Source organism: Felis catus, chromosome E1 (genome assembly GCF_018350175.1).
Source record: "Felis catus isolate Fca126 chromosome E1, F.catus_Fca126_mat1.0, whole genome shotgun sequence".
In the NCBI taxonomy this organism is placed as follows: domain Eukaryota; kingdom Metazoa; phylum Chordata; class Mammalia; order Carnivora; family Felidae; genus Felis; species Felis catus.
The window spans coordinates 46,053,601-46,069,292 of NC_058381.1; the positions used below are offsets into that span (position 1 = coordinate 46,053,601).

A 15,692-nucleotide genomic window follows, 5' to 3' on the forward strand; every position below is an offset into this window, starting at 1 on the left:
CCACTGTGCTTTTTTAGCTCATAGCACAATTTGACAAAGTAGAATGTTTAAAAGCAAGAAGAATGTAATTACTGCTACATAATGTGCAGATTAAAATTGATCATAATAGAGATCTAGACTAAAAAGATTGCTGCTAAGTCTGTGGCAATAATGGTTGAAGATACATAACATAAAAGCTGTTGGGGGAGAAGGAAAATATCAGGATCGTCTGTCGACTGGGTGTATATTTTGGTTTTTCTTTGTGAACAATCCCTTCTCCACCCCATGAAAAAAAGGGAAGGGAAGGATTAAACATTTATCTCTTACCAAATACCACATCGTCATTACTTTTTCAGAGAAAAGTTCTCATTTTGTTTTTTTCTGTGTGCATCAGTTGTGTGGATTTGTGTGTGAATTGGTTTTCACCACAGGACTGATCCAAATATCCAGTATTAATGGATGTTCAAGTCAAGTGTAAACAACTTATTTTCAAGACGTTTCTGTGACATTATTCCACAGCTTTCAAATTTTGAAGGAACTTTGGAGATCATCTAGTTTAGGGTACGGTCTGTGGGTTGGCACCAAGAGCATCACCTGGAGATATTTTGGAAGTGCAGATTCTTGGGCCCCACACCAAACTACTGTATCAGAAACTTGAGGATGGAGTCCACCAATCTGCACTTTAACAAGCCCTCTAAGTGACTCTGATGCATGCTACAGTTTGACATTGACTTATCTAGACGACCCAGCTTCTTGGGAAGGTATTTTCCACCAGCTTGTTTCAAATAGAATTACACACTACTTGCTTTTGGTATCAATTGGAAGGGGAACCGCAGGCAGTAGGTACCTTTGTGTTCTATCTAGAACGAAATGGCTATACTACGTAGATTAAGCTGCCTGGCTATTCTCTCTGTAGTTGAACAGACTGGGTATAAAGTTTAGAGGGCAAACAAAGTACGCTTTGGCCAGAGTTTGGCTGTAAAATGGATTTGCCTTGTAGGGAAGGACTGCAAAGTTCTTAATTACTTGAGCCTGCTTTACTTTAGAATTGGTAGGGAGTAACTGGACTTCCCATAAGAAAAGAAACAAAGAGACATATCACTATTACCATAGGGGAAAGCAGAGACTTAGGTGACTTTACCACCAGCATTTGACTCCATTAAGCCTCTTAAAGCTGAGAGTTTGGCACTTCTTTCTCAGTGAACAGGGCGACCTGTTATCGCTGTAGCTGATTTTATTCTTTCTTGTGTCAAAGAAAGGAAGAGAACCAAACATTAAAAGCTTAAAGAGGTTGATGACTGTTGGTCAAAAATGACACCTTTATTTTTCTTTTTCATTCTCTTTGAGCCCTATGTATTATTTTCAGTTATCCTGAGATTAATGTAATTTTTAAATGGACACTTACTCGACTTTAGTACACCTCATAATACAGATTGTGCTATGAAAATGTTACTATAACTTGCTCATTAAAAATTCTATTATTTGAGAATAAGATAAAAGTGACTTCCTGGTAATGTTTATTGTTAATAGCTATACTGCACTGACCATTTATGACAATAGCAAACTTTTTCTCAATGTAGATAATTTAGGCTTTGTTGGCTAACAGGTAAAATCAAGAATATTATGTAGGTATTTATATAACCACTTAAAATAACTTCTTGAAAAATTTAAAAGCCATTCTTAATTCATGGATCATAAAAAGTTAGATGGCCAGATTTGGCCCACAAGCCATATGACTTATGATATAGAGAGGATCCTTAGATATTCACCCTTCAAATTTTGAGATGGTATAAGTCAATGATTGTATCATATATTAATTATGCATTTCCACATAATACAGTTAACATAATAAACTTGATTAATAAATTCTTTTTCTCCAGAACATTTAAAAAATATAAACATTAGTCCCTCTTTAAATTAACAAACATACCAAATTGCAGAGTTCAATTTTGTGATATTTTGCATTAATGGGAAATCAGGAAAATTGGTTTTTGGAGGCTCAAGATAACTTTTGAATACTGTGAAAGTATTATAGAAAGATTTGTAAATTTACATCAATTCATAAATAATAAATTCTTAAGAAATTGCTAGTGAGAGAAGAGGGGGAAAAAAGAAAATACATGATAATATAAAGAGAAACTGGCTGTGTTTTATGAATATGTAGAAAAGTCAGCAGTTTGGAATCATGGAGTATTCAGAATTTCAGAACCTAAGTTACAATATCTTATTGCCCAGGAGGAGAGAGGTTTGGTGGACTCTTCTTTGTAGTATTTTGGAAAAATAACCCATCATGAACCATTTACTTCAGCCAAATAGTATAGGGGCAAAATATGCATAAACAGGTGGCTAGGGCTAGACCTAACAATAAGTCATGAAAGGAAGTCTAGTTACTTGAGAAGAATGTGCTTTTAGAAGATCTGTCTGCCCATTCTTTCTTCTAGGTGATCTAATACATGCCCATGACTTGGAAATATGCTGATGTGAAGAACTCAGAACTCTCTTTTATGAGCTCCCAGTATTAACCAGTAAATCCAGCTGTCTTGTTGACAACTCTGCATAGATCAGGTTAAGGACTAGGTTTTGAGGAAGAGAAAAAGCCAGTTTTGATGCCTGTCATAATGTCTTACATGTTAAAGCCGTCTGGGTGGCTCAGTAGTTAAGCATCCACCTCTTGATTTCAGCTCAGGTCATGATATCATGGTCCTGAGATTGAGCCCTGAGTTGAGTTCCATGCTGGGCGTGGAGCCTGCTTGAGGTTTTCTCTCTCCCTGTCCCTCTGCCCCTCCCCTGCTTTCGTGGGCATGCTCACGCTCTCTTTCTTTCTCTCTTTATCTCAATCTCTCTCTCTCTCTCTCTGTAAAAAGAAGTAAAAATAAAGTTAGCCAAGGGCCAACTGAGTGGCTCCGTTATTTGAGCGTCCAACTCTTGATTTTGGCGCAGGTTATGATCTCGTGGTTCATGGGATTGAGCCCCCTTTGGGCTCTGCACTGACAGTGTGGAGCCTGCTTGGGATTCTCTTTGTCCCTTTCTCTCTGCCCCTCCCCTGTTCTCTCTTTCAAAATAAATATGTAAACTTTAAAAACGGAAAAAAAATAGTTACCCAATAAATACTTAATGGTTTAAAATTTTTCTAATGGGAGAAGCATTTGCTCTCTAATAGGTTTGTGTGTGTGTGTTTTAATGAAAAGTCAAAGTGTACAGAAAGGCTTAAAATGAAAAGCTATAGTCCCTAGCCTTACCCTTTCTCATTGCTAATTCCACTCCTCTAGGGGACAGTCACTTAAACACTTTTGGCTATTTCTTTTGGTAGTTAACACCATGTCTTTAGATGACCGTGCTTCTGCTGACATTTATTGATTAGTTTTAAAACATCTAATGAAACAGTAACTTTATTTGCACCGCTTCCGCCTTTTCTCCCAACATAACTATGTCTCTCTTTTTTATTTTATTGGTTATAGCCATAAATCGTTTATTGTTTACTTCTGTATTTCTTTTTTTTAATGTATGTTGGGAGACAGAGAGCACAAGTGGGGGAGGAGCAGAGAGAGAGGGAAACAGAGGATCCGAAGTGGGTTCTGTGCTGATAGCAGTGAGCCTGATGCGGGGCTCAAACTCATGAACGTGAGATTATGACCTGAGTCAAAGTTGGATGCTCAACCGACTGGGCCACCCAGCCATCCCTATTTCTATATGTCGTGTTCCATTAGGTATAAGGCACTACTTGATTTCCACTTTGTAAGAATATGTTAACACCCCTGCCCTACCTATCTTGCTTATCTCGGGCTGGTTTCAAGATTTTCTCTTTTTCTTTGGTTTTTAGCAGTTTGAGTACGATGAGCCTAATTTGTTTCTGTTCTGTTTATCCTGGATTCCTCGATTATGAAACTTTCTGTCCTTTACAGATATGAGATACTTAGCCAATATTTCTTGAAAAATTTTATCTGCCTCGTTCTCTCTTCTTCTGAGACTCTAATTACATATATGTTAAACCTTTGGATATCACCTCACAGGTCCTGAGGTGTTTTTTGTTTGTTTTGTTTTTGTTTTTATTTTATTTTAAATATTTTTTAATGTTTATTTTTGAGAGATAGAGAAATAGAATGTGAGCAGGAGAGGGGCAGAGAGAGGGGAAAACACAGAATCTGAAGCAGGCTCCAGGCTCTGCACTGTAGGCACAGAGCCCAATATGAGGCTCAAACTCACAAACTGCGAGATCATGACCTGAGCCAAAGTCAGTTGCTTAACCTACTGAGCCACCCAGGTGCCCCAGTTTGGGTTTTTGTGTTTAATCCTTGTTCTCTGTGGTCTTCAGATTGGGTAATTTTCATTCATTTATCTTCAAATTCACTGACTCTTCTGTCATTTTAAACTTTTCAATTTACTATATACTGTGTGTGTGTATACATACATATATGTACATACTATTTACTGTCATTTAAATTGTCATATTTAAACATTTAAATACTGTTAGACCTATTCCGTGACTTTTAATTTTAGCTTTTATGTTATTCAGTTCTAGAATTTGCATTTGGTTCTTTTTTACAGTTTCTGTAAAATCAGAGATTTTCTTGCCTTTTTTTAATTAAGATTATATATTCCTTTACTTCTCTGAAAATCATTATAATAGCTGCTTTAAATTTCTTACCTGCTAATTACAGTATCTAGAGTATTGCAGGGTTGGTCTCCCATCTTTTCACTTGATAATGGGTCCTATTTTCCAGGTTCTTCATGTGATGAGTAATTCTGTGTCCTAAACATTTCATTTAGTAGATACTCTGGATTTTGTCATATTCCTTCAAAGAGCATCACTAATTTTTTTTCTTTTAGCAAGCAATTAACTTGGTTTGATTTAATGGAAAACTCTTATCTTTTGGGCATCAGTTGAGCTCAGTTCAATTGTTTTATTCTTAGCCAGTCTGTCCCATACAATGCATGGTTCAGCAATTAGCCAGAGGTTTGAGCAGAGTTTACACACAGAATTTTGGCTGCCTCCTTACAGCGCACACTCTCTCTCTCTCTTTCTCTCTTTTTTCTGGAAATCCTCTTCCCCTAACTTTTCAGTGACTGCTATTCCTACAAGCTCTGTCTTTTGATACTTTAGAGTAGAAAAACTGTTGGTTTTCTATTGGAGTTTTATTGACCCCATGCAGTGCTGTGGTCTGTTTTTAACCCAGAAGCTAAAAAATAAAAATAATTTTTTAAAGAGAAACTCATCCAAATCTGTTTTTTTGTTTGTTTTTGTGTTGTGTTTTTGCTTGTTTTGTTTTTTGTTTTTTACAATTGTTAGCTCTCTTCCAGACTGTATTGTGTTTAATCTCCAGGGCCTTGAGATAGTTGCTTTTTGTATGTTGTCCAGAATTTAAAGTCAATCTGTGAGAGGGCCCATCTAGCAGAAGCTTACTTGGGTATACAGAAGCAGAACCTCCCTGGTAGGATTTTGAGATTTTTGTCTTCCACAGTATTGAAAGTTTCCCAAGTTATTTGTTTCTAATCATAGAAATATTATCCATTGGGGAGCTGACATTTAGCTTTAGGACGAAATTCTATAAAAACTGACTTTAGTGTTCTTTTCCTTACACTTGTTCTTCCATGCTTATATGTTATTCTGCTTTCTCTTTTCTACACATCCAGTGAGGTACATTATTAACATGACAGAAATTGTATGGAAAATGGGTAGACTCTTAAGCAACACTGCTTCTGCCTCCATCTAACTGCCAGCCTTTTTTTTTTTTTTCAAATCTTAAAAGTAATGTGGTGAATAGAACAATATGTTTTATTAGTTTAAAAACCAGGGTGGGAGGAGACTTATAAAACCCCTAAGAAAAGAAAGACCTCTAAGCTAAGTCAGTGTCTACTTTTGCATATTTATAGATAACCTTCTGACGTGCAACCAAAAAGTAATGCAAACAGTTTATTTCTTTTTGTATTAAGGGAAGTCAGAATAAAAATTTCTGCTTTGATCTCTAACTCAGTGACTTGCCTGGTGGTGTGATAGTTCTGTCCTCCAGTTAACCCATGATTTACTTTCCATCAGACTAAGCAACTCATCTTTCCATACAGCTTCTTGTGTATGACCAGATGACCTCAAGGTTTCTGAGAGATGAAAAAAGCAACTTACCCTGTTACAGAGACTGAGACTTACTGAGAGATATTCTCAGGTTGGATGAATGCTGTTTCTTTACCCATGGCTGGTGGGTAGTGAGTGGGTGGTGAAGTGTTCTCTGTTGTGAGTTCTTTATTGTAACAGTAGCAGCAACTGCACATTCCAAAAACAAGCCAGAAAGCTGTTGGGTCTTCACACTTGAGGTCTGAAAGTGTCTCCTAGTCCTTTTTGCTCATGGGACAGAGACTTAAGTTTTTGTTAATCTGCCCTTGTAGGATTTCATTGAAGTCTGCATAATTTTTATGTTTATGCAGATCTTAGCAGTTTTCTGCCTCCCACTTTGACTACCTAGGATCTTTTACAGTTTAGTGAAGTTTTGAAAAAGAAAAAAAAATTTAATTTCCTTACTCAATTGTTAACTTTTCTTTCTTTTTTTGTTTTAAGTTTCTATTTATTTATTTTGAGGGAGAGAGTGCACCCGTGAGCAGGGGAGGGGCAGAGAGAGAGGGAATCCTAAACGGGCTTCACAGAACCTGATGCAGGGCTCAAACCCACAAATCGTGAGATCATGACCTGAGCCGAAATCAAAAGTTGGATGTTTAAACCAACTGAGCCACCCAGGTGCCCCAACTTTTCTTCTTCAACACCTTTTGGGTCTGCCTTGGAGAAATCCACACCATCAGTAAATGATGGCTAACCATTATTTACATTCTTAGTATCAAAGTTTATTTTTCCTGTCAGTTCTTAAGTGTATGTAAAACTATTTTTTCTCAAGGAAGTTTATGTTATTGTACCTAATCAGCATGTTTTCAGCCATTATTGAAAACTGGTGCAAAATGGAAAACATCATTATATGTCATTCTCAAAACACTGTTCTCAGATGATGATTCTTTTTTTAATGTTTATTTATTTATTTTGAGAGAGAGAGAAAGCGAGCAGGGGAGGAGCAGAGAGAGAGAAAGACTCTTAAGCAGGCTCCACACTGCCAGTGCAGAGCCCAACATGGACTCAAACTCACAAACCGTGAGATCATGGTCTGAGCTGAAACCAAAGAATCCATTGCGCAACTGAATGAGCCACCCTGGCATCTCTGAGATGACTATATTCTATAGTCCTTGTCTTCAAGGAGCTTAGAATCTGGTAGACAAAAATAATAGAGGATAACAGAATTTAAACTTGAAATTTAAACCAGAATCTTGGACCCAATGTCATACAACATACTTTTAATTCAGTTTGTAAAACATTCAGAAACTAACCACTAGGTTTCTCATACTATAAGCACTTCTTCAACTTACTGTACCTTTCAACATCATACATACAAGAGGAACTGTACTAGTACTCTTGGGATAATACATATTCCACTAAAGAGAGTAACTTTATCTGTTAAATAAGAGCTATCCTTTTGGGAGCAGGGAGATAAGGAGACAGAACTGAGGCAAGAAACATGAGTAGATTACTTCTTGAAGTTTGATGTCATAAATCACTGCCTCTAGATGCCGAACATTCTGGTCAGCATCTTGAAATTCACTTTGTACATCTCCATGTTCCTCCGTTGCCTATCACATCATCACCATCATCATCATATACTAATAACCACATCATCATCTAGTAGTGAGCACATTCTGTGAGCAAGGCACTATGCTCATTGTGTTACAAAGATGAGTTCATTTAAATCTTTACAGTATCCTTGAGAGTTAAGTGGCATATTATCATTATGATTGCACAGACCACTTAGTTTAGAGATGTTCAAAGGTCTGTTGTGTGCACTGTGGTTGATCCATGAGTCTAAGATGCATATTTTAGTTTCATCTCCAGGGATAGCTCAGTCTATGTCCTTGAGTCGCACATTATGCTTCAGCTGCCTATTTCTAAAGGATAATAAATATTAATACCTTCCATTTTAGCCTTATATACACATTACTCTTTTATTTTTTTTTTGTAATGTTTTGCAAATTTGCTTATCATCCTTGCACAGGGGCCACATCCTAATCTTCTCTGTATGGTTCCAAGTTTTTAAATTTTTTTTTCAATGTTTTTTATTTATTTTTGGGACAGAGAGAGACAGAGCGTGAACAGGGGAGGGGCAGAGAGAGAAGGAGACACAGAATCGGAAACAGGCTCCAGGCTCTGAGCCATCAGCCCAGAGCCTGATGCGGGGCTCGAACTCGCGGACCGCGAGATCGTGACCTGGCTGAAGTCGGACGCTTAACCGACTGCGCCACCCAGGTGCCCCCAAGTTTTTAATATATGTGCTGGCAAAGCGAGCACTACACATTACTCTTTAAATGTAATCCTCAGGGCACCTGGGAGGCTCAGTCGGTTAAGCATCTGACTCCTGATTTCAGCTCAGGTCATGACTTCACGAAACTATGAGATTGAGTCCTGCGTGGGGCTCTGCATTGACCTAGCAGAGCCTGCTTGGGATTCTCTCTCTCTGCCCCTCCCCCACTCATATTCACTCTCCTTCTCTCTCAAAATTCATGAATTAAAAAAATAAATATAAATGTAATCCTCATAACAACTCCTAAGAGATTGTGGCCCACACTTTAAAGATGCAGAATCTGGGGCCCCTGGGTGACTCAGTCAGTTAAGCATCCAACTCTTGATCTCTCAGCTCTTCACCTCAGGATCATGAGTTCAAGCCCTGCATTGGGCTCCGCACTGGATATGAAGCCTATTTTAAAATAAATAAAATTAAAATTAAAATTAAAAAAAAAGATGCAGAATCCAAGCTTGGAAAAGTTGAATAATTTGTTCAAGACCACATAATATAGGTAGTGTGATGCGAGTCTCACTTGAAAGACCTCTTTTAATCACTGTGTTCTTTTCTTTATCCTACTATTTCTTTCCCCCTACTTTCTCATAGACGTAGGTAAAAAGATATGAATTATAGATGTAATATTTCTGTGTCAAAGATACTAAAGAAAAAATATTTTTTCCTCTAATTTAGAAGAGATAAGGGCATATCTACGAATTTTTAGAATATTTACATCTAACCTCATACCTTATAGTCCTACCACATGTCTGCTCTGTTATTGCATAAATTGCATATATAAATATGTATATTTTTAGTTACCTTTTACATTTTTTAGGAGAGGAGAGTCATTTAGCAAGGGAAAAACTGGCTAACATTCAGATTCATGTTAGTGATGCTGCTGTTCTCAGGCATCATACTTTCTCTGTTCATGTAAAATGTTGCTCAGTGAGTTCACTTGCCACTCTTAGGATCTAAGTATCCCTTCAAAGGCCATATTTTATTATATTCTCTTAAAATTAATTATTTATTTACTTATTTTAAGAGAGACAGAGCATGAACTGGGGAGGGGCAGAAAGAGAGGGAGAATCCCAAGCAGATTCTTTGCCACCAGTCTAGAGCCTAGAGCCCAACGCTGGGCTTGATTGAACCCACGAAACTGTGAGATCATTACCTGAACCAAAATCAAGTTGTGGATGCTTAAGGGACTGAGCTACCCAGGCGCCCCTTGAAGGCCATATTTTAAAAAGAGAAGTCAGGGGCTCCTGGGTGGTTCAGTGGGTTAAACGTCTGACTTTGGCTTGGGTCATGAACTCGCAGCTGGTGGGTTTAAGCCCCATATCAGGCTCTGTGCTGACAGCTCAGAGCCTGGAGCCTGCTTTGGATCCTGTGTCTCTGTCTCTCTCTGCCCCCTCCCCTGCTCATGCTCTGCCTCTCTCTCTCTCTCTGTCAAAAATAAACACTAAAAAAAAGAAGTCATTAGTCATTTTTAGCTGTTTTTTGTTAGCATTAATATTTTATATAAAATAAAATAATCGGAAAGGCCATAATGCTTTGAAACTTGAACAGAAGTAGGATTCTGATAATTTTTGGCTGCATTATTTTTGCTTCTTGTATTTTCCAATTTTCCTATGATAAAACATGTTTGTGTAATATTTTAAATTTAAATATAGTTATATTCCATAACTACTTTAAAATTCAGAGGTTGTGGGGCACTTGGCAGGCTTAGTAGAGCATGCAGCTCTTAATCTCAGGGTTGTGAGTTCGAGCCTCATGTTGGGTATAGAGATTACTTACATAAATAAACTTAAAAAAATTCAGAAGTTTGCCTGACAAATTTATAGAATTGCTTATATCATTAAACCAGTAATCACGCATAAGCCAGCATACCAAAATTTTGAAATTTGGAACTCCTTTTTATATTATCAAAAACCTAGAATAAACGTTGAAAAAAAATTTTTTAAAAGAAATAAAAAAATAAACGTTGAAAAAAAATTTTTAAAAACCTAGTGCTTCTTCAGATTTATAGAAATGAAATCTGGTATCACTGATATTTGAGTATTGTGTTGGCATATTTATTTATTTATTTTTAAATGTTTGTTTATTTTTGAGAGAAAGAGAGACAGAATGCAAGCTGGGGAGGGGCAGAGACAGAAGGAGACACAGAATCTGAAGCAGGCTCCAGGCCCTGAGTTGTCAGCACAGAGCTTGACGCGCAGGGCTCGAACTCACAGACTGTGAGATCGTGACCTGAGCCGAAGTCGGACGCTCAACCGACTGAGCCACCCAGATGCCCCTGTATTAGCATATTTAAAAGGCTTTTCTGAACTCAAATTATTGATTTGTATATGCAAAATACAATATTACTAAATATTAAAATAGGTAATTGACATCCATATTGCCTTATTTTATCACATATACCTTGAGTTTGCCATTCACTGAAATAGCTAATGTTTACACCATGAGTTGTAAGGTACAGTAATTTGCCTTTTTCTAATCATGTGTATGGGTAAATGAAGACTTAAATCCCAATTTCTTCTTGAAATGAGAATTTCTATTTAATTTATTCAAAATTGGTTGAAGTATGTCTTATAGTAATGTCCTAAAAGTTGTCGTGATCATTTTTGGAGTAACCATTTCTTTGGAGCACCATGTTGTCTCCATATTTATTGCTTGTATGGTCTGTCTGTATATCAATGTGTCTAGTATATCTTTTTGTGTAGCACAACATAGTTGCATAAAAACAGAAATTAGATGGGAGGTTCAGACGTACTCTTGAGTTACCTTGGATACAGCTTAGAATCCCCTATTTTCTTAGGTCTTCAGCATTAAATGGATGAAGGACACATATCATGTGTACCTCCAAAGTATATGGATAAACATAACTAGTTAAGTCATTTAACAAATAATAGTATTTGCTCTGTGCCCTGCACTACTGTAAGCATTACTAAGACCACAACCATACATGAGACAGACAAAGGTTCTGCCTTTTGTTAGCCACATCGTGAATGATAAACATCTGGAAAATGCAAATTAAAACAGCATGAGATACTTCTTCTTCCCACTATGATGGTGTAACCAGTCCTGGACTTGCCCTCCCACTAGAAAAAGCTGTTTTCAGACACTGGACAGTTGACAGTATGATAATGTGATCCCCGAAAGGAAGGTGGAGGGGACTAGGTGAACCCTGGCTTTTACCCTAAATGGGATAACTCAAACAGAGAATGATAGTCTTACTGACCTGAGGAAACAGATCAGAAATTTGGGAAGCCAAGGGAACTGAAATTTACAGAGTACTGAAGAATAGGAAGCTAGAGGAAGGGAACTACAAAATTCTGCAGAGGGGTCCTTTTGAATTGTTAACTTAATACTGAGTTGAACATAGAAAAAAAAAAAGCAGCTGCCTAGCCTTCCTGACATTGACTTCCTCTGTTAATGCATCCTTCAAATATCCCTGAATGTGGAAGAGCTTGTACACAGCCTAAGTGTCTTCTAGTGTTTCCCTTTTAACACAACTATATTCTCAACATATTTTGTTGAATATTTTTTATGGAAAATAAACCAGTCATTAAAGCTAGAAATTAAATGATTATAGTGTGATTATAATGATGATGATTTATATGTTTGTTTTATGAAAGTCTGAGTCTTTCAGGTGATTTATAGTGTGATTAACATTTATAATATCCATGAGTGCTTTTTAGAACTCACTTTTAAAATCATTTGTTTTATTAAAACTCTTATTTGTAACGCTTGCCTTTGCTTTGATTTTCTACTGTATACTGTTCATTTAGCAAATAATTATTAACCAGCTACCGTATGCAGACAGTATTCTAGGCACTATAATCTAAAGCATTATATTTGAATGAAAAAAATATATAGATTTAGGCTAACTTTTGGCGACGTATGTTCAGCTTATTTAAAAGAAAGAAGGCTAAATTTACACAGAATTTGCTGCTTTGTTCATTAGTTCTGTATCTTTCATGAATTTCCAAGCTATGATGTAGAATATAGCAAAGAATAATATGTTTTCACCAAAATTTATTCCCTTTCCTCCGCACACAAGTAAACTATATAGCCCAGCCTTTTGTGCAGGTAGGTGTGTTATGTGACTGAATTTTGAACAATAAGAATATAAATAATGTATACAAATTCCAGCTGGCTATAAAACCTTCACATATGCAATTCTTCCCCCCTTTGACCTCTGACCTCTGGTTTTTAGCTTGATGTGGAGAACCCACAAGAAAACTTGAGGCTTACCTTAGGATAAGGAGCTTCCTACTGAACACCCATATTGAGTGAGAACTCTATCGTGTTGTATTAAGCCACTGAGATTTTAGTTCTTGGCCTACCCTGCATAAGGAGGAAACATGATTGTACTGTGACTGTGTGATGTATGTATGGGAGAGGACGGTTTTTACAAATACGTAAGTGAGTTGAGAGACTTGGGTCTTTCTCAACCAGTGTGTTGTGTACACCAGTTCGTTAAGACGAAAACACTGCTCTCTTCCTTTTGGTTCTGTTGCTGGCTCTTGTGCTTGAACCATTGGAAGGGCTGCTTTAATCTATATACTCTTAGATCCTATCTCGATCTCCCTGTCAATCTGTATCCTTTCTTCCATCTCCCTGAAATAAAATACTTTCTCCCCTTCTCCATCTTTTCCACCTTTCCTTTTCTCTTTTCTAAATAATCAGGGACAAATGTTGTTCAAGGTTTTCTTTCTGCGCCATGTTTGATGAATGAGCATGATGAGACACCCTTCACATACTTGGAAGTGTGGTACACAATTTAGAAACTATGACTGTTAGAACCCACTAAGCACCCATCACATGTAAGCATGACCTCTTGATTTACTGTCAATTTAACAGAGTAATAAAGCTTTTCTGTATTGACATACCACACTTGTTTAAGGATACCACAATACCCTGCACGTAGGTTCTTTGGAGGTTGTGTACTATGTATAACTGATGCGCTCTGTGCCTTTTTCCCCACCTTCTTTTTTTTTTTTTTTTAGTTTAGCTTTTTATTGAATATGTTACAAAGGAGGGATTAGTCAAAAAGACCAAAGTGCACGTCATCATCAGACTCCTCAGATTCTTCTTTCTTCACTTTCACTTTTCATCTTCTCAGCTAGGGCAGCTGTGGTGGAGGGGACAGGACCTCCTGCTGGTGCAGATGAGGCTCCCAGTGTTGATGTTGACCAGGGAGTTTGTAAAAAAGCCTGGCCAGAAAGGTTCAACCTTTACACCAGCTGTTTTTTTTTTTTAATTTCTTTTTCAACGTTTATTTATTTTTGGGACAGAGAGAGAGCATGAACGGGGGAGGGGCAGAGAGAGAGGGAGACACAGAATCGGAAACAGGCTCCAGGCTCTGAGCCATCAGCCCAGAGCGTGACGCGGGGCTCGAACCCACGGACCGCGAGATCGTGACCTGGCTGAAGTCGGACGCTTAACCGACTGCGCCACCCAGGCGCCCCTACACCAGCTGTTTTAATGAGGGCCTTGATCTTACTACCATCCCTGACCTTCACCTCATCGTCATGCAGGATGAGGGCCAAGTAGATGCAGGTGAGCTCCCAAGGCAGAGGCCATGGTGCAAGCAAATGATGGGCGGATGCTGTCAGGCATGGTGCTAGTTGCTCGTTGAAGTGAGGTCCTAACTTCACCTTGGCCTTAGCTTCCTCAAAGGATTGAGCACCTTAGTGGCAGCTGAGGAAGGCCTTTTTCCCACTTTTGACTTCTGACCATGCCATCAGTGGCTGTTACAAGTATATAGAACTGGATTGGCCCTCCTGAAAAGATGGCAAAAAAAAAAAAAAAAAATGTTAAGAGGAGACTGCTCTGATTATCTAATCAAATAACTAGATTACCCAAATGACCATAAATCTATTCATATGAGAAGTCTTTTTTTAGCTTATTTTCACCATTTATAACGGTTATCTCCTGAGTCTCTTATTATCTTTAATGCCTAACCAATATCTCAATTATGACTGAAGTAACTTGTGCCTATTACCTAAAAATATTTCATCAGCTCTATTCCTTCATATTGGATACCAATTTAAATGCAACTGCATTTATAGTGTGATTATATACCACTCCCATCTCAACACAGAATGGAAGGAAAATAGAGACTTAAATTAGTTACCCAGTTGAGATGCAGTTTAGTACAGTGCATGTTTCTCAAGTTTTATTCATTGGCATAGTTTCTTCATGATTTTTGCCATACTTACAACCAGACTTTTTTACCTAATATTTTTGAACTCCATGCTTTTATTTAGATAAACTTACTTTAAAAGAAACTATATATTATTAGTCAAACTGGAAAGTCAGTATCACATGCTGTAATTATAATATTAACCAGAACATTAATTCTAGCTAAACACTTTACCTACAAATGGCACTGATACTGAAATCTTTTCCCTCCTTCTTAAAAAGGGGAATTAGCTGGGGCACATGGGTGGCTCAGTCAATTAACCATCTGACTCTTGATTTGAGCTCACATCTTGATCTCAGAGGCATGAGTTCAAGCCCTATGCTGGGCTCTATGCTGGCTGTGGTGGCTACTTAAAAAAAAAAAAAAAAAAAAAAAAAAAAAAAAAAAAAACAACGAAGAAAAAAAACCCAAAACAAGGAGGATTAGCTAGTATTAGTGTATTAAAATTTTCTTCTGGACCTATTTAGAAGGATGGAAACATAATTGAAAAAAGGAATAACATTATCACGATTTCATTTGTCAGAATAAGCTAGACAGTGCTGTCATAACATCACCCTTAAAAATCTCAGTATTTAACACAATGAAAGTCTATTTCTAGTTTACCCAGCAAGCCTGGGCAACTCTCCAGGACAGCTGTTCTTTATATAGTGGCCCAGCAATTCAAGCTGCTTCAATCTTGTATCTGTACCATCTCAACAGAAGACTTCTCTGATTTTTATGTCAGAGGAGGAGACAGACTATATCATGCAGGGCCTATGTCACCTGTGTTCTCATTTCATAAGCCAGAACCAGTCACATAGTCCTAAACTTCACAGGAGCTGGCAATTGCAGTCACCTCTGTGCCTAGAAGAGAATAGAAACTAGGATGTTGGTAGGCACTAGGACCGCCCACCATACTGTGTAATTCACTGCGATTTACTGCCAATTTTATAGATCATTTAAAATAATCTCCCGCTAAAATGAGTTCCATACCTTGAAGAACAATATTGTTAATGAAACTATAAAATTCTAAATCAAAAGACCTGGATATGGTTTTGTAATCTACCACCTAAATACTGTGATCTTGGGTAAGAGATCTTGTGGTTTCTATTTTCCCATCTACAACAGAGTTAATGTTTTCCTCATAGAAAAATCATGAAATTTGA

The 15,692-nt window shown here is 37.5% G+C and overlaps 1 protein-coding gene and 1 pseudogene across 12 annotated transcripts in view; one reads left to right on the forward strand and one right to left on the reverse strand.

Annotated features, from left to right (window-relative positions):
* The window catches only part of TANC2 (tetratricopeptide repeat, ankyrin repeat and coiled-coil containing 2), a 379,268-nt gene that overhangs the window by 175,747 nt on the left and 187,829 nt on the right, over positions 1 to 15,692 (forward strand). The gene's annotated exons all lie outside the window — the stretch shown is intronic.
* LOC111557889 lies at positions 8,013 to 8,102 on the reverse strand (annotated as a pseudogene).